Consider the following 27,186-nt stretch of genomic DNA (forward strand, 5'->3'; position numbering starts at 1 on the left):
AACCAAATTACTCTATGGAGATCTCCACAGCATAGTCTCTATTTAATCCAATTACATTCACTTTGATCCGAGTCACATAAAAGAACTACGAAAGTCTGTTTGTACAAGGATAACAGAATTTGAAAACATGCTTAAAAAGAATCTATTGAATATAAACAGCTACAACAAAATTTCTGTGTATTCTTTATCCATATAACACCAGTTTTAATAAGTAAAATATTGCAACTTTAAGAGAGTAGTGTATATTCATTCTCAAGACTTCTTTTTATTTGAAAATAGGGTGAATTTTATGCTTATTCTTCCTAGACATCTTTCTTTTAACTATTTCGATTTGAAATTTAATACAGATACTTTTTTAGGGTTGATAATCTTTCGAATTTCATTTATTAGTTTTGTTATTTAGAATTATTGTTAGATATTCAAGATATTAATATGAATAATTAGAAATACGATGGACTTTCGTAGTTCGATAATGGCGCTGATTTGATCCAAAATTTCGTTCAAATCTTATGATAAAACCTTATAGTAAATTTTATTCTCTTTATTCTTTGAACTTCTAAATTATCATCTTCATATGCCCACAAATTAATAAAGAGACGTAGAGTTTTCACTGTGTTTTGTCTAAAATATGATAAATATTCACAGTTTTAGTATAATTATATAATTTTCATCTTTACTGTCATCGGATTTTTTTTTCTTGTTTTGAATGATCCCTTCCATATCCTTATAAACAGACAAATTCCGAATAAAATTATTTTTTTTGTATTGAAGAAAGTATAAAACGTGGAGAAGTTTTATGTTTTAAATTAATTCATCAAAATCTCGAGGTCAAATCCTTTGGCGATTAAATTATTATTTTTATGTACTTATACGAGATTGCAAGAAAAAAAAATTGTTTTACGTTCTTTTTAAGCTTTCGTAACAATCTGTATGAAGGGATAAAAGAACGATGACATTTCGAACATTTATTAAAACTAGAAATAAGATGTGGAAGTGACGTTCCGTATCATTTATCTCGTTTTCTGAATTTGAAGCCGGATACTTTCTTCCGCATCAAAAGCTTACTCTAAGAAACTTTCTATCAAAAACCTACTAGACTTTTCAACTAAATGGTTTGAGAACCTAAATTGATACAAAATATCATGATTTTTTGAGTGTATCTCTATTTTTCTATATAAGATTTAACAAAAAAGATTCCATTTAGTATTTTTAGTTGGAAAATGTTTATAAAATTTATATAAGTGCTAAAATACAAGTTCATACATTAAAAGGTAATGATATGTTTAAAAAAATCATTTAATATAAAAAAATACTTTTTACTTTTTTAAACACATTTTGCTTAATCTTTGTCTACATTTCAGAGAAAACGATTTAGCTTTAAATATTTAGAAAAAATGATTTAGCTTTAAATATTTAGAAAAAATGATTTAGCTTTAAATATTTAGAAAAAATGATTTAGCTTTAAATATTTAGAAAAAATGATTTAGCTTTAAATATTTAGAAAAAATGATTTAGCTTTATACAAAAATATTTCTAAAAAACTCTTATTTAATCGTTGTTTGGCCCACAGAGAAAATATTTAGTTTTAAATATTTAGAGAAAATGCTTTAGTTTTATATAAAATATTTCAAAAAAATCTTATTTACGAGTTCTGTCCAGTTGTTTTTTGGTAGTTTGTATTTTACTTTTCATTCCTTAATTCCTTCGTAATTAATGCCTTCATTTTTAAAGGAAATTAATTGTTGCAGATTGGTAAGAACTTTAAAGAAAAATTTAATATATTATAATACATACATAACATATAATCACATTAAAAATATCTTACCGACAAATTGAAAGAGCGAAGATAGATTCTATCTTTTATAAATTTAGCTTATATATACTTTGGAGGATGGAAATATGCACCTCCGAGCATTTAAATTTTTTTTAATTAATTAAAAATTAAGTTTAATTGTGGTAATTCTTTCAAAAGTTCAAAAAATTTTATTGCACAAAATGAATTTAACATGTTTTAAAACTTAAGAAGTTGTATTTTAATTATTGTAATTTTTATGATATCAATTTAAGTGCTTTGCAAATTTTTCCAGATTTTTTCAAATAAATTTTTTTTTAAATTTCCATCAATAGATTACATTATTAATCTGAAATTTAAACCGCATTCATTGCTTTATCAAATTTTAAATCATTGGACATTTTTTCATTTTTAAACGCTAAGAAAGAAGGATTCTTGTGTAATTTATAAGATTAATAAAAAATGAATTTATAATATTCTAAAAGTTAGAAGAGAGACTAACCTCATATTTACGTTTTTAATAGCGCTATGACGTCAGGGGACTAGCCTCAACTAGGAAAGTTCACTCAAACAAATAAAGAAAACATATTAAAACGATTAAAATAATACGACCTTAATGGTTGATGGCAGTATTATGAAGTTACATCCACAAGATTTAACAGAAATTAAATATAACCAATATCATTGATAAACCAGCTGGTCGCCAAAGGTATCAAATTAAAAAAAGTCTAAATTTTAAAAATTTTCCCCACAATAACTTTGGGATATGTAATTGTACAAAATCCACTTTTGTGTTAGAATAACATCGAAAAAATACTTTTTCAGTTTTATTTCCTTATAATTTTTTTCTCTAATATCAAAAAATTTAAAGTGCAACTTATAACGAATTATTTTGCTATTTTTAATTATTATATGAATATTTCCGCGTTTTGAGGTAATATTAAACTTATTTTTTGTTATATAATTAAGAGTAGATTTTAAAAATAATTAAATATAGATAAATAAAAATAAACTTTATAATGCTACGATGTATAAGACTAGACTCGAGAATCTTCTATAATTTTTTTAGACATAGAATGATAGTATCTCAGAAATAATGTGTATCATCAAATGAAATTAATTTTATATATTTTTTTCTTCAGATCTGCAAGGCGTAAAAACTTTGTACGTGATCACTGATGTGGTATTTGCCAACTACGTGAAGCTGAGTGTTCTCATGGGAAACCGCCAGAAATCGTTAGTTTATGACAGAGACGTTCCAATCGGTTTCAAATACCGGAAGTTCAGCCTCCATTCCGATGGACATTTCGTTTCTGAGGTAAGAGCATGCGTTCTTTTTGAAAATAAGTTGAGTAATTTTTCGTCAGTCTTTGTATATTCAATTTAACTGTTTGAGTGGTGAAATATTATTTTGTATATATGCTAAAAATGCAGAATAAAATGCATAGTTATTTTTTTTGGAAAATAATATAAATAGTTATAATTAATTCTAATTATTATATAAAAAGTAATTTTTACCAACAAAAATATTCTCAGTTTATACACACTTTTTTTTGCTGCACAAATTCCAAGAATTTCTTTTTTACATTAATGTAAATTAAGTTTGGGGCCGTGATGGCCTGGTATTAAAGTCTCGGCCGCGGAACCTCAGAGCTTTAGGTTTGAGACCTGATTCCACTGAAGAACCGTCGTGTAAGTGGGTCTAATGCACGGTAAATTCTTCGGGGCCAAACGTCCTCCCGCTGGTGTGGTATGGAAGTTAGGAGAGGGGGTGCAAGCTCACGTTTCGTCCTCGTCGTCTGACCGGGATTCAAAATTACGAGGTCCGTTCCAAAATAGCCATAGTGTTGCTTTAAAACGGGACGTTAACATAACTAAAACTAAATTACATTATCATTTTTTACTTTCCAATATAAAATTAAAAAATATAAAATAAATAAATGATATATATATCATTTTTTACTTTCTCTATACGTAGTATAGAGAAAGTACAGTAATTGCCAAAAAGTTAGAATTTTTAGTTTTCAATTTTAATAATTTTTCCATTCTCATATGAGGATTACGCAAAGAGAAGGCATTGTAATCGCTAAAAAATCGCCCCCCCCCCCTAAAACCATGACAAATTTTACAAACGCATGCGCAGTAAGAAAAAAAAAAAATACAATACAGCGGCATGTTGTTGTCCCGTCGGGACAAATATGTGCCATGGACCGAAAAGCCTTTTTTAACCGTTCTACGCATGCGCTGGCTACTGGCCGAGTGTAAACCCACCTTAATGAAAGATATTGTTATAATAATTGGATATTTTGCAATAAATTTGAATTGAGAAATTAGAATAACGTGAAATTAATTAATTAGGCCTAGATAAGAAGAAAACTTTGGAAACATACAGCGCAATTAATTTCGAATTGATTTAATCATTAATTATTTTTAATTTGAAAAGCCGAATAATGATTTTAGAAAGAAAATAATTATAACCAATAGCTCAAAAAGGGGCTAATAAAATAATGAGTAAATAAGGAATCCAATTTCTAAACTGAAACTGCATTAATTCAAACTCACATTTTTAATATGTAGGGTAAAGGATTAATTTAAATCATATTTTTCAATTTTATTAAATGTACATGAATAAATCCTAAATAAAACATGAAGATGTGTGGAACTTTAACCAGATCATTTCTTTATTCAATACATATTCATAATTTCTGAGTTCTAAAAATATCAATAATTAAAAAGAATTATTCCTAAAGTCTAAGAATGATTAAATCAAATAGTAAATGGTGGAAGATAAAATGATGTAGAGACGATAAAAACAATGATAAATGCGTGATCACGAAAAATAGCACCTTAAAACTCTCAAATTTTATTGTATTTCATTTTTTAGAATTCTATATTTAGTATTAAAATCGTTATCAATCTGTATTTATATACCTGGAGTTGGCAATGGAAACATTATTTTTAGTCTGGTGAAAATGAGTGGCCTTGATAGTAAAGATTGTAATTTATAAATGTGCAATACTATGTGAATCAAGAAAGAATGGTTTCAATAGAATTTTATAATTCAAACGTTTGTAAAGCAGAATCAAAAATGAAAAACAAAACATTTTGGAATAAATTTTTCTGTCTGGTTTATTTCTATGATAACAGTAATATATATTTAGCCTATTTAATTTACATAGATGAAAGAAGCATAGTTTTTTTAGCTTTAAAACTTTCTACCTTAGAGAATAATATAGCTATTAATATAATCAAATATAACAGCTTTAGAAAAATTTCTCTGATCTTAAATCTGTAAACAATGTTGTGTGACTAGGATTAAATACAAAATTTCAAAGTTTCTAAAAATTTGTTGAAAAAAGAATGAAAAAGCCTATTCTATTTATTTGATTACCTTGTAATATTAACTTCTAACAAAAATAAAGAAATAATATTAAAAATATTTAATCCTTATATCGATATTTTAAATGTTATTATCCATTAAAGCCTCTGAAATTTTTGATCGTATACTGATTTTGTAAGTGATATAAACATAATTAAAGTAGGGCTCAGATTATCGGTGAAAAATACCTTTTGTGAAACTTTAAAGTAATCATTTTTTTATTATTTCTATCATTAATTAAAATAACTTATTAAAAATTTCCATTGTTGAGGGATGTAGTTTAAATAAAGTTAATTAGAAAGTAATGTAGAAAGCAAAAATTTAATTAATCACGACGTCTTTATAAATTATTTTGGAGCAGTCACCTGAAAATATTTTTTTTTGCTATTGGTAGAAAATTTCTGACGCATGTCCCTTTTTAAAACTTAGTAATTTTTATAAAAAAAGTAAACCTAGTTAATCAACTAATCATTATAAAGTTAGAGAGGCCTCGAAAAACATTTTATTAATCTGTTTATCCCAATAAGGCAGAAGTCTGTCATTATGAAACAAAAAATACTGATTTTCATCTTAACGTGCTTCAATTAAATAATAATAAATTTGAGTCATAAAAATATATAAAAAAATCCCTTAAAATGATCACTGTCCGAGACAATTATGTAAGAAAAGAGAAATCAATGAGTTGTCTAATTTTCAGTTATTAAAAGTTTATATAAATGAAAAAGATTACTGCTTTTATAATTTTAAAATAAACAAAATAAAATTTAATTGAAGGCATTAAAATTTTGAGAAGAAAATAACTAGATATCTTCCTAAACCTAATTACTTATTAACTTCCAAAAATTGCGAATTTTACTTTTTCCATGTTAAGTTCAATAAAGTTAAATTAATGTCTCATTTTGAAATTATACTAGAGTTAACTATAGCATAGGTCTCATAAATATGCACCATGATAGAACACGAGGATAACAAATGAATCGATACCCCCCTTCTCCAAATATCAACGCCACATCAACATGAGGACGCTTGATAGCGAGATATCTTTAACATCATGACGGCTCATCGAAGAAATAGGTAATGAATGTGTAATCTTTCGACAACAAACTGAAACTCTACTGGCAGACCTTTGAGACCCTTTTTACTTTTTCATATACGAAGTACTTTGAAAGTATTGTAATGATCAAAAAATTCGAACTCGAGATTTTGACGAATTTTCACTTTTCAGAAATTCCTAAATTCGAAAAACGTACTTTTAAAAAATGTCTGTCCGTTCGTCTATCTGTCTGTGATAAATATAACTCAAAAATGCTTTGAGCTGGACGGTTGAAAATTAGTATATAGTCTTTACACCAAATTTGAAGATTTCTTTCGAGATTTCAGCAAAATTCGTTTACAGGAAGTCTATCTGTCCGGTTGTTTGAATAAAAGTTAACACGATATTAACGAAGTGAAATAAGTTAGATAAGTAAAATTCGGTACACAAATGTAACATCTAAATTGTAGATGTTACAATATAGATACAATATTTTGTTCCAATTTTGAAGTAAATCCATTAAGGGATTGATTATCCATCTGGCTCTATTTTCAGGAAAATGTAAATGCCTTAACTTAAAAATATCGTTTAATATATGATTTTAAGATTGAAAGTGTTGTTTTGTACCAAATTTTTGTTTAAATCAGTTTGGAAAAACACGCCTTAAGTATAAATACTTTTGACAAAAATTATTCGAATACTATTAACCGCATGCTATGGATTAATCGCCAAAAAAGTCGCCATGGATCATACGATAGATTAGTAAAATTGTTATATTCATATAAAGGCAAATATTTCGTGACTATTGTACACGTATGCCAGGTACGGCGTTCTGTGGATTACGTTTTGAATCGCTTGACAATTTTAATCCTGTCACAGCGTAATTTTTTAAAATCACTATTTAGATGCGATGTTCACAAATAAGTTCAAATATTTTTCAAACAAAGTGAGCTGGTACTATATGTTATGTGATAATAATATGATATAATAAAAATCTGTAATCGAAAAATCAAACACCCTAAATTGTGAAAAACGCGGGATGCAATAGAAAAACGGACTGATTGCCGACTCGCGGATATCACGGGTTTAGTTTAGTTTAATTATATTAACTTCCCGTTGTAAAGCAACACTAGGGCTATTTTGAGATGGATCTCGTAATTTTGAACCGTAGTCAGATGATGAGGACGACACCTGAGCTGGCATCCCCTTCTCCACATCACACTACACCAGAGGGAAGACGTTTGGCTTCGACGGATTTAAAGTGCAAAAGACCCCCTTACACGACGGTTCTTCGGTGGAATCGGGTCTCGAACCTAAAACCCTACGGCTCACAAGCCGAGATCTTATCAGCAGGCCACCGCGGCCCCAGGGAAATCACGTGATGAACAGCTGGAGGGTTAATACATTCCTTCATATACTTTAAATACGACAAAATACAAAGTTTTTGCAGAAAATCAAAATTGTTTGCGACCGTCGCCCTTAATATTTGTATTTAAAAATCAAACCCCCTTCTCTTAACTATATTTAGGCATTCGAAGAGATTGCGACTTTCTTATTTTTAGAATAACCGAGTAACAATTTTTGAGTGCAAGTCTTTTATATTCCCTTCGAAACGCTTTTAAACAATTAAGCCATCTCTAAAATACGCATTATGTTAAAAACTAAAACTGCCATCAAATCAATCACAGAAATGATTCAAGAACTATTAAAATAACTTTCGTGTGAGGCCCAGAAAGAGAAACTTAATGGCATTAAGTTGGATGAGATTTTAGCCAAACATCGCGGTAATGGATCGTTCGCTGATTGATGATTAGCCTCCGCTTTATTCGTCCCACATCCCGGACGCTAATTGAATATGCTGCGCCTCGTAGAAAGAGCCGTGAGAAGCATGAAAGCTACGGCCTGCGAAAGCTGTGGAGCATTTTTACCAAATGGAGCGGTTTTAGCTTTCTAGTATTGGAAATCAGTTTTATATATTATTTTATATGATTTCTGTTTTATATATTTTCTCAGTTTTATATATTATCAACCCCATTTCTGAGTTTAAACATATTTGAACATTTCATAGAATTGTCTTTCAACTGAAATTTAACATTTTTAAATAATAATAATTCCCTCTATTTATAAGCATTAATTCGTAGACCTCGTTTTCAATTTCCTAAGAAATGTCTCGCTCTAGAAATGAAATTTGATTATACAAGATAAAGAATTAGTACAAGTAAAGGAAACTAATTTGAAAAAATAGTAACAATAAATTCAATAAAAAAATAATTCAGTAATAAATATAAATACAATCAAATAAAAATCATAGAAAAGAATTCTTTTTATTTGATTGTATTTATATTATAGTAGCAACAATTCAGTAAAACATACCCCCCCCCCACTAACTCTTTCTTTCTTTATTAAATATTTTTTATTCACCAAATTTAAAATATAAAAAACTAAACGTACACATATGCATCCATGTTATTAAAAAGATTATAGGACGTATTAGAAACATACTAAGTGACATTAAAGAGCAGAGAATACTAGGCCAATTGAGTGTATCCGTGATGATTCGAAATTCCAGATCATTCACCTTTAACTAAGATACCGGCATCTTATATAACAGAATGTAGATAATGGTATATAATGGAATGTAGATAAATATACATATATGTCTGTAGATAAATATACATAATACTTTATATGGATTGTAAAAATATAACAACTGAAGTTAAAGGACTTTTAGTTCCATGACGTCATAGCGCTATTATGTTTCATTTCATTTATTTACTAACTTAACGATATCTTAATTCATTTTTATTTGTCATGTAAACGATATAAATATTAAACAGAATCTTCCTTTAGCTTTAAACACTGGAAGAAAAGCACGCGATCAAATATTTGATGAACAATGAACGATTTCAATTTCAAAAATGCAAATATTGTAATGAAATATACTTAAAAATAAGTTGAAAAGTTAATTAAATTTAGACTAAAGAAATATGCAACAAGTAAATTTGCATAGTAGAAAATATAATTTTTTGGACTTTAAAGCTATATAAGAATATTTTTTGTGCGAGAATATTTTCGAGAGTTATTGCGAAGAAACATCGAAAACCAGCTAAAATTTTAATTAATTAAAATTATAATTAAAATCTGCGAGGTTCAAATTTTCGCCTTCCAAAATATAATGGGACAAAATGTGGTAGTTCGAGGTTTAACCATCTCCCTCTTTTAACCATCTACCTCCTTCCTTTTTGCATTTTAAAAAATCTTTCTTTCATATCAGAAGGAATTTCACAGAAGTATTAATAAGGCATTCAATATACAAATATATTAGCGATGCAAAAGACATAATCCGTGATTTTCGTTACATCACGTATAATGTGTCGAAATCCGTGGCATTAGTCAAAATCTTTTACAATTTACAGGCATTCAGTCAAAATATTTTACTTATAGCGATCTACTTCATTTTACATGCTATGCATATAATCTATGCTACTATTATAAATGTGAAAGTTTGGATGGATGTTTGTTAGTCAATCACGCCAGAACGGTTGAACGGAATTGGATGAAATTTAGCACAGAGATAGATTATAGTCTGGAATAGGACATAGGCTACTATTTATTCCGTTTAATTGAGTGGTTAATTGTTTATTAATTAAAAACTAACTTTCCCGCCAAAAATCGCCAAATGAGTAAAGATTCAAGGTGTTTTTTCTTTTTTCCACGCCAATGAGATTAGGTTTAACATGATTTTGACTATTATTTCAAACGATTCTGTTTATTTTCTTAGTGTTCGATACATTTAAAATTAAACATTGTTAATGAATCGATCTTTCGGATTCATTCTGAAGTACTTTTGAACTAAAATAAAACAGAATAAAGGAAATTAAAAATTTCTAATCTATATTGTGTTACCCCAACTGGCGTAGAAAATTCATACATTTGTGTTGCCCTAGTTGGCGTTGAAAATTCACGCATGCGCAGGAGTAACAAAAGATAAAGCCATTGATGCTATAAATTCCCATCTATTTCCACGCGTACGAAGTCGCGGGTAGAAGCTAGTGATTTCTAAAGAATGCTTCTAAGTGTGTGGCAAGAATTTCCATTTACATAAAACGGCAAAGATGAAACAGCATATTGCATCTTTCTAAACCAAATTTCTGCATTTTGATATGATAATACTGTGAATAATGATATACTAAAGTGACTTCTTAAATTATTAAAAAAAGTGCAAAGCAAAAATATTGGCGTTTGTATTTTCTTCGAGCTAAACCAGAAATGATATGAAATCATGTGTTAAATTTCAATTAAAAAATATTTGGGTACTGCACTTTGTTCTATTTTTTCAATTAAAAAAATATTTGGGTACTGCACTTTGTTCTATTTTTTCAATTAAAAAAATATTTTGGTACTGCACTTTGTTCTATTTTTTCAATTACAAAAATAAAAAGGATGAATTAATTCACAAATATAAGCAAAACGAACTTCTGAAAGTCTTTGTGAGATAAATGATTTATAATATATCTACAATTTATAAAATAAAATTTGCACTCAAAATTATTCCTCGTAGTTGACAAATTATAAGTGAAAATTAAAATCGAAGTCCTTGCTTGTACGAGAAAATTATGTTTCTTCGGTAATACCTATACGATGAAAACAAATTAAACACGAAGTTCTTTTTATCATAAATTAAAAATAATTGTTCTGCTTTATAATTGGATTTATCCGAGAGTTTTACATGCGATTCTATGTTTCAGATGAACACCTCCTTGAAATTCACAGACAGGGAAGCATTTTGGCTGAAGCCCAGTCCTCAACCAGTACCGACAGTTCCCAGATGGGACCCTATGCGCAGACGATACACTGGAAATGGCGCACGAAGGAAAATGCGGAACAATTTAACCATTCCGACTCCAGAAGAACCTGGCAGAATGAACAATAGAGGCTGGGTGAGAGATGGTAAGAACATCTAATTCAGCAGAATAAAATAAGAAGATGATATTATTTCTTATTTTTACTTTTCCTGCATATGTAGTATAGAGAAAGTATAGTAATTATAAATTCGAACTCGAGAATTTAACAAATCTCGACATTTTAGACCTTTTTGAGTTCGAAAACAGTTTTGGAAAATATTCGCCTATCTGTCCGTGACAAATATAATTCAAAGGCGCATTGAACTGTCAATTTAATTATGGTCTTTACAGGAAATTTGTAGATTTCTATCAAGTTTTGAGCAGAATTCGTTTAGATGGAAATTTGCAGATTTCTATCAAGTTTTGAGCAGAATTCGTTCAGATGAAGCTAGATAAATAAAATTCGATACACAAATTTAACATATATTGTACAGATATCAATCAAATTTTAAGCCAAATCCAATTAAGAGTTGACCGCCTAGCTGTCTGTAGAACAGAAACAATTAAACGCGACAATTAAAAAATATAATGACTTAAATATATCAAATTTGGTATGGGATTTTGTGACTACAAGTGCAGTTTTGTGTCAAATTTTCGTTTCAGTTAGTTGAGAAAAACGTATCTAAAGCAAATCCGATTTTCGGTTACTATAACGTTACTAAGAATTAATCGCCAAAAACTAACAAAGGATGACATGATAGATTCAGTAAAAATGCTAAATTCACGCCAAAAGTTATTGTTTCGTAACAATTATATGCCATTGTCTTTCAAGGCGTTCTTTGGCATAACGAGTTTATTAGAAAGTATGCGAGAAAGTTTTGAAGTGACCACCGCTTGTTTTAATTTAAAATGCCATTATTTTCTGATTATCAAACTACTAATTGCTCAGGAAGATTCAAATATACTATTTTGTTTCAAATCATATTGTTTTGATTAAAATTAAGTTATTTTTTTGATGGATCATATAAACTATTTAATTCATTAAGGATGAAAGATCAGAAGGTATTTAATATTTATTCTGGGTAATTTTACTCAGAATTCCAGATAATGTCCAAATACTAACTATAAGCACTCTTGGATACACATTTTAGGAATCTGTAACGGATTCTATCCATTTGATTTCACGGGTGGCATTTTTAACTTGATAGTGGCTCAGGCTTAGAAGAAATGGTAAAACTATTATTCGAAATGATTGTTTTTACCTTCATCATCATCGTAAGCGACTGCTTGCTTTGTCATTCAGTCTATATTTTTCTGTCCGAAATTCGACGATTACTGAAGATTGTTTTTTGTCTTAATTCTTTTCATTAGACTATTGTCCATCTCTTAATTCTTTGATCTAAAAATGGTCTTAAAATCTATAAATGAGAGAAGAATCACATTGAACAAATTAAAGACTGCTTTAAAGAAAGAGAGACTGATTTGCATTAAATGTGGATTCGATTCCATCAAGCACACTATAGAAATGAAAGAGGAGATAAATTGTGCAAATGAGCTGCTTCTACCAGATAAAACAGATTTTCACTACAATGGATCTATTGTTCAAATCAGGAATGAATGCAGTAATAGAATTAAAGGAGAATGGCAATATCGTTGGAATAATGCCCAATATGTCAATTTTTTTTGAAAGAGTTCTTAAATTTAATTTTATAAATGGAATTTTTTAAACTCACTAATCGAGTCTATTCGGTAAAAAAGACAAATTTCAGTACAAAGACAATGGGAAGGTTGAATATTTCATTAAAGACTGTGAAGTATGGCAAAGCAAATGAAGTACGTGACCAATAAACTCGGAAAACCAATTAATTCAGGATTTGTAGTGAAGGCTTATAAGCCAGTTAACAGCAACGCTACATGAGCAATTGCTTTTGTATTGTGGTCATGTTACTGGGCTGCGAACTACAAGATCCCAGGTTCTATCCTCGTTCATATCAATCCGACACAGATTTATGGAAGCATGCGATTATGATCTCTTAAAATAATAAAAAAAATCATTTTGCTCTTCTCGCCATGGAATTTGTTAAGTAACCTTTTATCAACCCTATATAAAAAAGACTATTTAATTTTGACGTATGGTAATGATTTTACCTTTAATATACTGTCAATGGAATTGAGAACCTGCCGGTGAATGAATAGTTAAAGTAGACCTTCTTCAAGGGATTAATTTACTATGAGATGATACGGTAGGCCTTAAAGTGAAGGAATTGATCGATTGTCTCCAATTTATCATTTGGATAGCTTATGGAATACAAGGCTTATACCTTTATTGGGTAAAATTACTTTGTGGCTGCCTATATTGCCGTCCGCATACTTTTTAATACACTGCTAATGAAGCTGAAAACTTGTTGGTGGATGGATAGATAGAGTAGATTACCTTCAAGGGATTATTCATTTATGAGATGATCCTGAAGGTCTTCAAGTAAAGGAGTTGATTGATTGTATCAAATTTATCTCTTTGAACGCTTGCAGATTACTGAGGATACTGAATTTATATGCATTAGATGGAACTACCTCGTGGCAGCTTACATTGCCATTCTCATGTCTTTTAATGGATTGCCAATGCAGTTGAAGACCTACTGACGAATGGATAGATAAAGTAGGTCTTCTTTAAGGGATTATTATACTACGAGATGATTCGTAACTTCTTAAAATGAAGGGCTTTAAGGGTTGTCTCCAATATGTATACAGGATACGGGTTTATACCTTGTATTGGGTGGGAGTTTCATGCAGCCCGCTTTGCTGTCTTCATGATTTTGCATATATTATCTCTCTCTCTCTGGGAGTTCGTGTTGTCCTTAAGTACCTAGGCAACCTTATCACTGCTTGGAAAGGAGTAATATTTACAAACAATGATAGACATTTCTTTCTGTTGCATATGCTAGTTATCTCATTGTATAAATGGCAATCATATTAATATAAACGAGGAAGACTATATAACTAGTATATTACGAGCCTATATGCTGATATTGGCAATGTTGGTATGTTTGTGTAGAAAAGCGCCATCTATTGAGAATCGGGAAGAAACAACGCGAATGTTTATTCGCGTTGTGTGTAATTTGTTTGTGAGTACTTCTCGAAGTGAGGTCAATGAATTGTGCGCTCATTCGACGTCACTATGGAAGCCTGGGAACATACCTATAACCAGTCACTCCGACCCGCCTGAAGGCACACGGAAAATATGAATGACCGAACCGCTGCATCAACAACACTGGCGGGAACTTCCAAGGGCCTCACCGACTATTATATAACCCTTCCCTTAGGAAGTAGGTCCTGTCATCGATGGAAGACAGCCAAAATCCTCCTTTTTCTGTACCCACCAGGATGGTGAAAACCATACCGGAAGTTTCTCATCCTCAATTACGAGATACCCCCCAGTGGGAGGGGGGCAGAGGAAAAGGAGCAACGTACTACAGTGCATTTTTTGACTGCGAAAGGAGTATCAGGGAGTAAAAACTCATGCCCGAATATCAGCTGTGAATGGCGAATGTGTTGGAACGTGACGTTACGATTAACACACTAATACTTGAGAACTTTACAAAAATTGAAGCACGCATCAAGTGTTGATAAATGGCATCATTTTTCTACATGTTTTTAAGAATAAGCAAGAGAAGTTTCGCCGAGAAACCCTTACATATCATCCATACAGTCCAGATCTTTCCTCATGCGATTTCCATATTTTTAGAGACCTGAAGAAAAATAAACGTGCCGTCGATTTGCTTCAAATGGAGAAATGCACGCCTGTCACAATCATGGTTCCGGAGGCAACCATTAATATTTTTCCGTGAACATATACTACCATATTGTCACACAGTGGAATAAATGTATTAATAATTACGGCGATTACTTTAAAATAATACATAGTTTACCATAGGTTACTAACTTTTTTCCATCTGTCTCGTTTTCGTTTGATTGCCCCTTATATGTCTTTCTAACAAAGCACTCGCAATAAAATCACATTGAATAGAATATAATCGAGGTGTGCTATGTGTAGACATAATTTTAAAAGTTACAGATGATATATGCAAAGATTTTAGATTAGGAATATTCAGCTAATTCAAATGATTATAGAGAAGGTTTCTTCTCTCTTTTTATCTTAATAGTATTGGGCAGAATTTTGTTTTACTTGAATATAATTATGCAATTCGTTTCTAGTGTTCTTTTTCTGTTTCTATCTGGGCATATGATTGCAAACTGTTTTATGAACTGAAAGTCATATATTAATTAATCCAATTAAGAATCCCTAGTTAGAAAGTTTAGTTAAGAATTCATAAAAATTATTAACGATATATAAGGTGATATACAGAATATTTTTTTGACCAATTTTCAGGTGGAGTCATCCGCATCGAAAGACCTGTGGTCAACGGAGCAGTTTTCAACACGAGAGACGTCATCGCTTTAGACAACAACTCCATCGAGCAGAATGACGACGATGAATGGCAAAACAACTTACTCCAGAGACAAGGACTTCAGAACAACAATGTTCACTTCAATAACAGAAGATCCGTGTCACTTGATAATATTTTAACTGTTTAATCCGATACAACGTGGGATGCTCATTCTGTATGAAAAGATGTGCAATACAGACCTATTTAATTTTGTGCGTCTGTTGTGTAGATCTCATTATTGTATAGATTGTATTTGTGTTAAGTAATGAAAAAGGGATAACAGTAATATCATTATTTAAAGACATTTTGTGGAATAGCAAGCATTCGTTTCTTGTAAAGACTTGAGTTTGCACTTTATAGACCATTCATATCATAACTACTAGATACGAAAAAAATCCAAGAATCCCTATAATGACATTTTTATATTTCCTGTGAAACAACAAATCATGAAGGCAAGCTTAATGCATTTTTCTATGAACTTTATTTTCTGTGTGTGTTCTTTGTGTAATTCTTACCAGATCTATGTGTTGCAACCTGAATACAGAGCTTTAAAGAGAAATGAATTGTTTTTACTAATCGAATATTTTTATTTAAAAAATCTTTGACAGTAATATCATTTATCAGCTCTGAAGGGAAAATAATATATTTTACACCAACGTGCATAATCTATGTCTTGTTAAGAAACTTTGTCCTTTCAGAAACATGTTTATATCATCAAAGTGAATAAAGATATGCAGTTATAAAAAGCATCGTTTGCCGCTGCACAAAAGTAGAAAATTTTATAATTGATATCAAATTTGCTCATGTTATCACAAGACATAACGTCATTGTTCGCAATTCCACAGAACTTAAAATATAGTATTATATTTCAAAGAAATTTGAAGGGTCATTTTCACTATGTAATTGCGATAGAGCTATAACAGTTTAAAGGAGATACCTGAGAGTTTTGGATGTTTCGTTTTCGTTCACAGAAAATCATTGGTAAAATTTTCTATATGTTTTTATAGAATGTTTGTTGTATAAGCCAGATCATTTGACCTAGAACTACTGACTTGGCACACATTTGAAATTTTAATTAAAAAGTAAGCAAAAATTTGGCGTTTTTTCGAGATAACTTCCAATGATATTACAGAAACAAAAAGGGTTTTTGCATAATCTTAAAATTCATAAACATATCTTTTCAATGTAATCAATATTTTTTTGCCAATTTTAAAAAAAAATCTTTTAATAAATTAACAAATAATATTTCAAGAGAATTGTACAACAATATGTTTCATTATTAGAGTGATGTTTGTTGCAATTTTAAGTTATATTATTACACGGATTGGCAGATATATGTACTTTGACGTCTTTATTTAAAATTTAATGGAATATACATTTTGAGAAATACTCTTATCTACTATATGATAATACCAAGAACACATATTAATTTTCATTTTTGTGTTTCGTGATATACTCAAATTAACGTATAACGTGTCCACGGACTGAGAGATAAGCAGAAAAATGAAAATCTCTAGACTAAATTTTTTGACCATCACAATACTTTTTTTCGCATACTCCATAAACAAGAAAATAAAAAGAGGAGTATCTAGAGGATTTCAACCAAAACTTAAACAAACAGGGCATTAATACTGTCTAATTTAAACATACTGTCACTTTAGGAAATGCATCATTCTGGGCAACAAATCTTAATATTTATTTATTCAACATAAGGAGAAATAATTTTATCAAAGTAATGTATTAATTCAAGTAATTTCATTAAACCTCGAAATTACTAACCTCGAAGTTAACAATTGAAATGAGAGAGTTTCTACCACCATTTATGCAATAAGAAAATTATTATTAATTTAAGAAAATTCATTCATTTCATGAGTTATAAAGGAATTTTTACTTTCACGTATGCAACCCCCGGGGGGGGGCACCTCGAAATGAGGATGAGATGCTTCCGGCATGGTGGTTGGATCTCGCCACCCTGGAGGGTACACTAATAGGTGGTGGATCTGACTCCTCCCATCGATGACGGGACGTACTTCCTTTGGGGAGGGTTGTACCGTGGCCGGTGTTGGCCCTTAGGACTCAACCGCAGTTCCCGCGAATGTTGCTGTTGCGGCGGTCCGGTCATTCAGTTTTATGGTTTAAATCCGTGTGCCTTCGTGGCGGGTCGGAGAGTTAGATGGTTGACTTACTTTCTCGTATGCGTAGTATAGAGATAGAATAGTAATCGTCAAAAAATTCGAACTCGAGATTTCGATGAAGACTACGTTTCAGACTTCCTTGAGTTCGAAAAACACATATTTGGAAAATGCTTGTCTATAACAAAGATTACACAAAAATATTTTGATCTAGATAGATAAAATTTCGTGTACGGCCTTTTAGTAAATTTGCAGACTTCTATAAAATTTTGAACAAAATCCGTTCAGAAAAAATTTGTCTGTCCTGCTGTTCAAATGTAATTTAACAAGATGACTGCAAAACGAAAAGAGCTAGATAGATAAAGTTCGGTAGAAAAAATTAACATTTATAGTTAGCACCAATCAAATTTTTAACAAAATACAATGAGAAGTTGGCCATCTATCGGTTTGTACTTCCAGAAACATATAAACTCGATAATACGAAAACGCAACGATTTAACTATATAAAATTTGGTACGGGATTTTATAACTACAAATGCAGGGTTTTTTTTGATAAATTTTGGTTTCAACCGGTTGGGAAAAATGCATCTAAATCATAAATTAGAATTTCCGGTGTTATTAACCACATGCCAAAATGAATCTCCAATTAACTCTTTAAGTTGACGCGATAGATTTAATAAAAATGCTAAATGCACACCAAAGGTTAATATTTCGTAACTATTGCACGCCAATGCCGTGTAAGGAGCTCTCTGATATAATACACTTTTATTAAAAAGATGCGAGAAAGTTTTTTTTCGGAGGGGGGACCATTCCTACTGGTTTGCTTATGAAATGTGACGATATCATTAAAAATGTTGAAATGCTTTTCACTAAACATTTTCAAAGTTTAAATTCGCCTGTAAATGTTTTTGTTTTGTTTTGTGACTTACGGCACATTACAAGTCGATTTAAGCGAATGAGCGTCTCTTGTTTTTTCAGTAGCGCCTACAGTATGACTTAACTACTCACACATCACAACCCTTTTTACGGGGCGCACTTCATTCATTCATCCGCAGATCGTAATTTAGACCTGAACCAGGGAACGATCAACTCTGAACCAGTATCCCCAGTGGTATTACTCTCGATATGGAGAACTGTGTGACCCTGGCAGATTTATACGTGCGCCAGCCACCACACTCACGGAGAGTCTTAGGTCGGCGGGGTTCAAACTCGAAATCCAAGGGATGTGAATACAACGTCCTACCAACCAGGCTATCGCGGTCCGTAAACGTTTTTAAAATCTTAAAATGAGAACTTCCTTAATTAGCTCATTTTAATCTAGATTAGATAGACTCATTTAAATAATATGTAAATTTATTTCATATACTGACGTCACTATCGATTGTAATGAGTCCTTATAGATTTTATATAAGATGAATTATATTATAGTTAAAATTAATCCGCTGTAATTAATTATTAGTTTATAAACGAAACACAATGGATTACTTCCCACTAGAATTGCAGTTTATAGAATTAGAAACATAGTATAACGGTATTTGCTGCAATTTTCATGTAAATTATATTTAAGATGAAGGATTAAAAGTTAGTTTGAATTGTTTAATATTCTGGGATTAATTATTAAAGTTTTTTCTCTCAATTTTAATTCAAATTAAGATAATACTTTAACGATACAATGTGACGATAAGGAATTCCTATAAGAAATTAATGCTTGCAAGCAGATAGATTAAATTTCCTTTCTAAATTACTTTTAATCCTTGAGTTGCCTCTCGGGCTTTCATACATATTGTGTAAAAAACTTAATTAAGCATATAGTTTTTCTAACGCAGACGAGATGGATTAAATATGAAAGCATACAAAAACATATTTTGTCTTCAGATCTTTAAAAAAACATTTGCAAAATACGAGATTTAGTGCAATGAAATAAACTCTCCAGAAATTCAAATCTAGGAAGAAAGATGGAAATTTTCGACTGAAATTAAAATGTTATATGGTGTGAAATGAATGAATTCAGGTTTTTTTTCAAGGGGGGGGGAAGGGGGAGGCGAATAAAAATTCTTTTAAATAACTGTTGATATACTTAAGTGCTAAAATATTTGAAAAAAGCTGTCTTTTCTTTTGAACTTAAAAATCGAATGTCATTTAAAAACTTTTGAAATGATAAGAAATTATTAAAAGGTTTTACAAGAAATGCATTAAAAGAATTGATTTTCAGTGAAACTATTTTACTCAAAATCGAATATTAATCATTTATGCTTATGCTCACGTCGACTTTTACTCAATTATTTATGCTTATGCTCACAAAAGGGTCAAGTAAATTTAATTTAAAAATCCATTTCATACTTTTAAGAGGGAGGTGGCCCTGACGTCGCAAAGTAAGACATTGGGCAGTTAAATGTTAGATAATATGCACAGAAAAATGTTTCATGTGATTGAGACATTACATAAATTGAAAAGATTTTTTTTTGCTAATTTGCAAGCCATTAAATCCAAGATATGCATGTTTTTAATAGGATAATTGCTATGGGAAATATTATTAATTAAGAAAAAATACTAAATGAAATTTAGATATATTCTGAAAAGGATGCATTAACATACTGTTATTTACAGTAAAAAAAGACCATAATTTTTGAAGATAATTTTGAGATTATTGTTACAAATCTGCAATGTTACTTCCCAGCATGGTTCACTGGATAGACCGCTTTACGATTAGTTCTATTGCATGCTGATCGTATGCCCAATCAGTGATTTCAGAGCTTGGCGACAAACTTAGCGACCATTTGCCACTTGTTGACGAATTTGGCGACAAAATAGATATTACGGGAAACTTCCAGAATTTTTGCGATTAAGCCAATAGAAACCGAGATATGCCTCATTTGTTCCAGAACCTTCACTGCCCGCCTCGGGAAACTATAAAAGACCGGCAATTTCAAGTTGAAGTCAGCAAAGCCCTGTTTACTTTCGGCAACATACCCACTCACACACACCACCTGTAACAACCAATAGCTTTACGTCTTTCGACAATCCTCATCCTCTCAGCCAACCACAATCCTAGCTCCACTCAGAAACACATCTGAAACAATCCAAACTTTTCCCTATTACTTTTACTAATTCATGCCAACATAATAAAAGTAAATGCTCTAATAGTCACAATCAATAAGGGGATAGTCCCTCTCCGAGGACGGGAGCCCCGATAAGCCTGCCTCGAATTCGAAGTCGAAGTCAGTCGTGAATTGAGTCGTGTATTGAATGGTGGAATAGTTGGATCAGTCTGGCGAAGAGCAAGCGTTGTGTGGAGCTCAAGTGATTGCTGAATTGAGCTGTGTGCCGAGTCCCCGAGTTATTGTAGAAGCAGTATCGAGTCGTGTGCGGAGTAGCCAGTCTTGTAGTAGTGAGTCGGCAGCTGGATGCATCTAAAGCGAGGAGATAGTGGATAATTCAAGGTTTTTGGAGAGACCGTAGGGTGAAGCTATGCAGATTCCTTAATTCTGCTGAATTCTGTCTGACCGCTTTGTGTGCTGTGGTTGTTATTGCTACCGATTACTACTTGTGGGCAACTGTTTGTTGTAGTGTGCTGCTGCGTGTTGTCTGTGTTTTTCGGCAATATATTTGTGGTCTGCTAATTCTTGTCTTCCTGTTCAATAAACGTCGTCGTTAGTTATTAAAGGGCTGTTTATTTCATCGACCAAAATTGAGAAATAATCCCTGAATTTCAGTAACATTATTATAATAATTTAATCTGTAAATTAAATGGGAAAAGTTTTGGTCAGCATTAAAATTTCTTATCGCCATTCCTTAGTAATTGGTAATGAGAATTTTCCGTCTTATCTAATTTTTACTTTCTCGTATAGAAGTATAGAGAAAGTACTGCAATCGTAAATAAAATTGAACTCGAGATTCTGACGAATCTCCGTATTTTAGATCTCCCCGGGTTCGAAAAACGCATTTTTAGAAAATATCTGTCTGTGACAAAGATAACACAAAAACCTTTTGAGCTATACAGATGAAATTTGGTGAAAGGTCTTCACACTAAATTTGTAGATTTCAATAAAATTTTGGACAAAATCCGTTTAAGAAAGTCTGCCCGATTGCTCGAATATAAGTTAAACATGGCAACTATGTATGTCTGTCAGTAACAATAATAAGTGAAAAACGCTTTGAGCTAGATATTTAGTTATATCTAAACACACAATTTGCAAATTTCTATCAAATTTGGAGCAAAAGTTGTTCAGATGAAGCTGTTTGTCCAGGTGTTCGAATATAGGTTAACATGTTACAAAATGAAGAGAGATAGATCGATAAATTTTAGTATACAGATTTAACATCTATAGTACAGATATTTGTCAAATTTTAAGCCAAATCCAACAAGGAGTGGGCTATCGGTCTATATTTTCAGGTATGTGTAAGCGTGGTAATTGAAAAACGCAATGACTTAATTATATCAAATTTGGTATGATATTTTGTGACTATGAGCGTTGTTTTGTATTAGATTTTTGTTTCAAGCAGTTGAGAAAAAACGCTCCAGAAACACAATTTCGATTTTTGGATTTTGGACACGGTTAAGTTTTCCAGAGATTGAACGCCACAAAACTCGACAAGGATCACCCGATAGATTCGGTAAAAATGCTAATTTCAATCAAAGAGTTATATTTTCTAACTGTTGTACATCAATGCAATGCAGAGCGTTCTCTGGGATGACATCTGTATTATAGAGAAAGTTTTGGGAAGACCTTCTTCCTCTAATAAACTTTTATAACTGAAGATATTATTGTGATGAAAAATTACTTGGAGAAATAATAGACGTCTTTATTTGTTAGAGTGATCGTTTAGTCTATGCGACTTCTTGGCTCTATGAAATATAGGTGTCTAGTATATTTATTAACATTACTTACATTATAATGAATTTAGCATTAAATTATTTCTCCATTTTATATATTATATATAATAAATAATATTTGTGTTTATCCATTTAGTGTTTATTGTACATAAATGTAAGAAATCGTCTTTTATTTCAAAATAAATGCAATATTCTATGTTTTGGAAAGTGTCTGATAGTTACAAATATTTAACATCTTCATTTTAAAAATAATTTTTCTTAAAACACTGCATTTTTAACTAAGCATAAAATGACTATTATTAAATTTATATAATATATGTAAGAAATTCCTTTAAAATTAATTAATTTAAAAGATATTTTTTTAATTTCAAATATTTATATAAATGATATATGCACTAAGTGCATCGATGCATTTTTCCCAAAATATTGATCGAATCTGAATTATAATTAACAAACATTTAATGATTAGTTGAGTACTTTAAGTGGTAGTAAAAAAATTCTTTAAAAGTGCCGAGATAATTAACTTGTGATTTATCTTTTACTAATGTTAGTCTAATTTTAACTTGTGATTTATATAAATTAGAAGTTGCAAGATTTATGGTTCTGTAACTAATTAAATTATCTTTACTAATTCCCAACGTATTTTCGTCCTCTCAGATGAAATGATTAAAAAAGTTATTTTCATCCAAATTTGTGCGCTGAATTCTGAACTCATTAAAAAAAATAATGTAAACTTCGCTTAAAACAGAAATTTTAAATTCCCATCATAAATTACTTATTTCACCATTTTTTAACGTCTTTTCAGATTTTGCATGTCCGATAAAAAAAGTTATTTCATAATAAATACTATATCTGGCATTGCATACAGAAAAAAGTGGATATTTATTCCTCTGTAAACAACTTGTACAAAACAAATTTGTTAGTCAACATATCTGAAGCTTTCGCAAAACCTGCTCCGAGTTCTGGAAGATTCGTTCTTTTTTATATGACTTTCCTGTAGTCGACCGTTCACTCGTTACTTTCGACAGCGGAGATTTGTTGCTACACATTCTAGAAGATGACGCAATTTTAGCGAAAGTAACAGAATCCTTTTTAATGATAGAACATTAATTTAAAGAAAAAAAATGACAAGTATCTATTCTTATTCTTGCCTTAAGCGAAATATAGTTGAAGATTTTTCTCAATAAAATCAGGCAGTTTTATCCAATAAGATTTAAAAATTCCAAGATATTTTAGAATTATCTGCATAGAATTTTATATAATATAATTCTATTCCTATTCATAAATGAAAATTTTAAATGAAATTTTGAAATATTTAATTTTTCATTTAGTTAAATAAATAAATTTTGATAAGATTTTTTATGTACCTTTTCATTTATTAATTTCTCAGTATTGAAATATTATTTCTTTTTTAATTTCTTTCTCTAAAATAATAATAATAATATTTTTTACTATCGTTTGACGCATAATGCTGCAAACAATGGATTTAGAAGATTTTTGCATTTTTTCCACAGTTTTTTTAAAAACTAAATTAAAAATTGTAATATTTGTATATAGTATGTTTCATTAATTTGCAGTTAAATTGAGAAAATTGATATTACAAACCACAGTAAAAGACATTTTCTAAAAATAAAGAGCAATAATAAAATGTTGAAATATTAATTCCATCAATATTGAACTCATTTTTTAGGCTTAATTAATTTAAAAATTCAGGATATTTTTGGAATTCAAGCTGTCGTGTGTCGTATGTTATTAACATCTGAATTTAATAAAAACAGTGAATAAATTTAAAGTAATTATTTTTTTCTAAAAAAAATTGTAATTTTCTATGAGATTTAAAAGAAATTCGATTTTACAATTTTTTTTTTATTTTAAACTAGCTGCCTTTTTTAATCAGCTGGATCGCTAGGAATTTTGGTTGCTTTTGATTACAAATTATATCAGTTAAATCTCTAATTGCCACATATTTCAAGTCGCGCTATTTTAATAGTTCTTACATCTTTTCTATTCATTCTGTAAATAAACAAGCCTGAGGTAGTTGAATCCTATAATGTCAAATTACTATTAGAAACTCAATTGTGCATTTTTTATATCTTCCTACTTTGACGGTAGGTACCTTAACTTCATGTTCTTATTTCTCAATTGTCGCCTCATGCGACCAACTGGTTCATTGAAAATATAGTTTCTAATTGATTTCATATAATCGTTTAAATATAACTTCATGTAAATGATTCCGCCAAAATATCTTATAGTGTAGAAGTACTGTTAATTACTAATTATCTTTCTTAAGATTTAGATATTATATTCATGAGAAATATATTTATATGTTATATACTTAGAGATTCATTTCATAGTATCACGGCGGTTCATCGTCTTCTGATAGCTATCTAAATTTCGAGCCATTGTAACTTCATATTTCGTTCATCTTGTAGGAATATTAAATAGAAAACCTTTTTCTCTAGCTTACAACAATGGAAGAAGACCATGTCATTAATTATTTGATGAAACTATAAAAGCAATTTGAATTTCAGGGCAACAATGTAATTAATTAGACAATTAAAAAAATTGGCAGAACTGGCAAAAAATGCATAACTATAAAATTGATATCATTAAGGAGACTAATTTTTCAGTTTTGAAATGATGTCAATTTTTTTTTTACATTAATATTTTTGGAAATTATTGTGGAAAAACTTCAAAATTCAGTTCAATTTTTGATTAATTAAATTTTTAATTAAAATTTGAGAAAAATAATTCTGCGGTGTACATTCCTACCTTCATGATATATATATTTATGTGCCAAATTTGATAACTATAGATCAAATATTACGCTTTGTACAGTGCCAATACACGCACACACGCACGTACACACTTTTATTAGGAGTAGAGGTGTAAACTGCTTAAATATTGAACAGAAAATGTTTTTACAGCTTTCAACAATAAAATAAAATTATGGGATTTTATATTAGATAAACAAAAAGGATGGTTTGAATTTTAGTGCAATAATTTGAATCTAATGTCTAAATTAACAAAAAATAAATAAAAAATAATACCAAAATTCATTGAAAGTTTGTATTAAAGCAATTATTAAATGCAATTTTTAAAAATGATGTACAAATAATTTTGTGCAATAATATTTCTGGGAGTTAATGGGAAATTCAAAAATCTCTTAATTTTTGATTGTGTAGGAGATTGGTATGAGTGAGGATAGAACCTGGGACCTTGTGGTTCGCAGTCCAGTAACATAACCAGGATACAAAAGCATATGCTCGTGTAGCGTAGTTATTAACTGGCTTATATGCTATTCACCACAGACTCTCCCTCCAGTGAGTAGGAGGTGAGACGAACGATATAGCTATTGAGTGGTGATGTATTTAGCTGTTGTCTAATGGGCCTGTCCCCAGTTGAGTAGCGCCAAGCGTTATGGCGAGCGTGTGTGGGTGAGTGGTTGCTGCGTCAAGTGAGTCTGACGACTTTGTGTTGTTGCGGCCTTTTTGTGTTGCGGCGTCAAGTAAGTCTGACGACTTTGCGTTGCTGCGTGAAGCGAATCTGACGACTTTAGTTTGCTGTGGGTAGATGGCGCCACAACAGCTGTACGAAGGTTGAAGTTTCATCGTCCGAGGTCACCAATGTAGGGGATTGGTATGAGTGAGGATAGAACCTGGGACCTTGTGGTTCTCAGTCCAGTAACATGACCAGGATACAAAAGCATAGGCTCGTGTAGCGTAGTTGTTAACTGGCTTATATGCTATTCACCACAATTGATTAAAATTTCAGAAGAAAAAAAATTGTTTTGAGATACACGTTTCCACTGTCAAAAGCGTACCTATATCATATTTGACTACTAAGACTAATTCATTCCTAACGGTTTATCTTGTAGAGCACAAACACACACATACACTTCTCTTTATTATTAACAGAAAAATTTCTCCATCTCCATAAAAAGGAATGTGGAACATTATGTTTTTCCATCAGTGAAAAGTTAGGAAGAATCTGTTATATATCGGATTCAATTCCACAACGAAAATTCATATAAACAAAAACAGAAAGCTATTAAAATCACGTGGTTTTAATGCCCATCCTATTTTGATAATTAAAATACTTTTCTTAAAGGAATCATTAACATCAAGTTATGCATAAAATTTCTTATTCAAATTAAAAATAACTTATATTCCCGGCGAATTATTTACTGGATAAAAGTGACTAGTTATGAAAGTTTCTGAAACAAAGGGCGTCAGACAATAACTTTTATCAATGTCAAACAATATTTGTTTTCCATAATTGATATGAAGTAAATAAAAATAATCTGAAATCAGCTATGAAAAATTCATTAGAATAAATTTAATTTGAATGAGGCGAAGTGTGTTCGTTAAACGTGTGTTTCGAAATTCGCCAGCTACAGCTGTCGTTCCGCACAAGTGCATTAAGAATCTGAATCTATTGGCTGCTACAATGGCATTATGGAAAAACTGTACTCTTGTTTACGTCTGTTTGTGCGTTTATAAAATGTCTGAGTCAATTTGAAATTTGCGAAATACGCCCTGTCTTTCTCTTTCTAATTGCAAAAGATGTGAAATCAGTCGAATTTCATCCTCAGATAACGAAGTGTATGAAAAAACACACACATTATGAGCGAAATAATTGTTAGAAAACGAGTTAACGCATTTAAAGATTGCGGCACGTATGTGCATGATGGGGAATGAAGCGACCTTATGACATTATTGAAGACT

Source organism: Argiope bruennichi, chromosome 2 (assembly GCF_947563725.1).
Source record: "Argiope bruennichi chromosome 2, qqArgBrue1.1, whole genome shotgun sequence".
Taxonomy (NCBI): Eukaryota; Metazoa; Arthropoda; class Arachnida; order Araneae; family Araneidae; genus Argiope; species Argiope bruennichi.